The sequence below is a fragment of the Orycteropus afer genome, unplaced genomic scaffold (assembly GCF_000298275.1).
Source record: "Orycteropus afer afer isolate SDZICR_OR568_19922 unplaced genomic scaffold, OryAfe1.0 scaffold00329, whole genome shotgun sequence".
Lineage (NCBI taxonomy): Eukaryota > Metazoa > Chordata > Mammalia > Tubulidentata > Orycteropodidae > Orycteropus > Orycteropus afer.
The window spans coordinates 629,729-632,386 of NW_006921916.1; the positions used below are offsets into that span (position 1 = coordinate 629,729).

A 2,658-nucleotide genomic window follows, 5' to 3' on the forward strand; every position below is an offset into this window, starting at 1 on the left:
TCTTCATATGGTGTTTTCCTTTTTGTGTGTTTTGTCTCTGTGTCTAAATTTCCTTCTACTTAAAAGGACACTGTATTTAAAGTGCACTTTAATCTAATATGGTTCTTCTTAATTTGATCCTGGGTGGGGCAACAGTTAAAACACAGGGTTGATAACCAAAAGGTCAGAAGTTCAGACCCACCAGCTGCTCCGCAGGATAAAGATGTGGCAGTCTGCTTCTGTAAAGACTTACAGCCTTGGAAACCCTATAGGGCAGTTCTATGCTGTCCTGTAGGGTTGCTATGAGTTGGAATTGGCTTGATGGCATTGGGTTTAACTTGATACACCTGCAAAGGACCTGTTTCCAAATAAGGTCACATTTACAGGTTCTGAGTGGACATGAATTTTGAGGGGACACTATTCAACCCATTACAGGTGGGTTCTAGCTCTAAATCCCCTCCCATCAAGTAGATTCAGACTCACAGCAATCTTAAAGGACAGAGTACAATTGCTCCATAGGGTTTCCAAAGCTATAAATCTTTATAGAAGCAAACTGTCTCATCTCCCACGGAGGAACTGGTGGGCTCTAATCATTGACCTTTTGGTTCGTAGCTGAATGATTTAACCACTGAGCCACCAGAGTTTCCTTTGCTACTCTAAGGTACACTAGTATTTATTTATTTATTTTCCTAAAGCTAACTGCTTCATAGTCCTTTTTTTTTTTTTTTTTAAATCAGTATCCATTGCTATCCAGTCAATTCTGACTCACAGTGACCCCATGTGTGTCACAGTAGACTAGTGCACCCTAGAGATTTCAATGAATAATTTTTTTGAATGAGATGTATTTCCAAGCTTTTCTTTCTAGGCTCCTTTGGGTGGACTCAAACCTCAAAACTTTCAGTAAGGAGCTAAGCATGTTAACTGTTGGTACCACCTGAAAAGTCCATTCATTTTTTTCTCAAATTGCTCTGCTTGAAGTGCAAGCTGTATGGAGGAGAGGCCATGAAACCATGGCGGAGGCAAGGAGCAGAACTTACACAACAGCAGCCCATTCTGATGGTCTCAGTGGGGGCATGGTGAACAACAGGTCTTCCATTTTTGCTAAGATTATACAACACCAGAGATCAGAATGAGGCCCACTATCATTAGAAGTCGGTGGTCATCCTGAGCCACCAGGATAACTTCTACTATGTCCTCACTCCACAGCAGATGAAAACCCTCAAGGGGAAAGTTCAACTTCTATCACCTGGATACCTTTGATAATGAATTCATCTTCAAAACACTCAGAGAAATCACCAAAGGAAAAATGGCCCACATTCCCATGTACAATTTGTCATCCATTCCTAGAAGAAGAAAGAGTGACTGTGCATCCTGCAGACATCGTGCTCTTCAAGGGAGTCTTGGCCCTCTCCTCTTAGGAGGAGGTATAAGATCTGTATAGATGTAGCTTTCTGTCAAAACAAACACAGTTCGCTCTCCCTCAGAGTACTGAGGGTCATCAGTGAAAGAGGGAGGGACCTTGAGCAGATTTTATCTCAGTACATTTCATTAGTCAAGCCTGCCTTTGAGGGATTCTGCTTGCTGGCAATGTAATACACTGATGTGATTATTTCTGGAGGTACAAATAATTGAGTGGTCTTCACCCTCTTCATGTAACATCAAGACATCATGAAAAGTGGGTTCTCCAAAGGCAGACTAATGGCTATCTCAATGGCTACACCCCTTCACACAAGAGGCAGGCATCAGAGTCCGGCAGCCGGTCCCTTTGACCCCTGCCTCCTTCAGTCTCCCAGCTCCTGTCTCAAGAGGATAGGAGGAGGGGTCAGGAGGCACCTTTTAACTGTACATGTCATCTATGGAATTATTGTATTTAAGAGAACACCATGGAGATGCAATGCCTTGATATATATATATATATATATGTATATATATATTTCTTTTGACCTTTGGAATAGCTAAATGAAACAGAACTTCACTCTGCATTTAAATGATAAACTGTGCCAACTGATGATGACTTATAACCAATCCAATACGTAACCAGATGAGAAAACTTGAAGTACAGACAGCTACATTTCTCTGTTTATTGGGCTTCAAGTTAAAAGACAGGTCCTATTGTAATTGTGAAATTCTGTTTCCTTAGAATTACTGTCTACTTATAAATTCTGAAACCAGAGTATATGTTTTAACTTTATTTCAATTTGAAATAAACTTTAATTATTTAGAAGCTTTGCTAGGAAAATCATAGTATATGAAAGCAAAACATTATTTCACATTATGCTAACATTACTAACTACAACTGACCCATGTTATAATGTCTGGCAATCAGTAAATATTTATTAAATTAGTGAATCACCTATAAATCAAAAAAACTTGCTATAAAAATTTCATAGATGAATTTACAAAAGAGAAAATTCTTCATAAAATTAAATTTATCTGAGAGTTGAAAATAAATATTTTTAAATATAGCTGTCTTGGAAGATTTCCAGTAAAGTGGCAGAATAAGCAGACAAGGTACATGGGCCCTCTTCAACAATGAAAAGGGAAACCAATTAACACAGATACAGAAGATAATCCTGGAGCTCTGAGATTTGAAAGGAAGACTATAGAAGTGGATTAAACACCAACTAGTAGAAGAACCTGAATGAAAACACTGAGTAAGAAGACTAATAGAGCTGTGGA

General features: G+C 38.9%; 1 pseudogene; it reads left to right on the forward strand.

Annotated features, from left to right (window-relative positions):
* Positions 1 to 989: 989 nt before the first annotated feature.
* On the forward strand, positions 990 to 1,748 carry LOC103206719 (annotated as a pseudogene).
* The last annotated feature ends 910 nt before the right edge of the window (positions 1,749 to 2,658 follow it).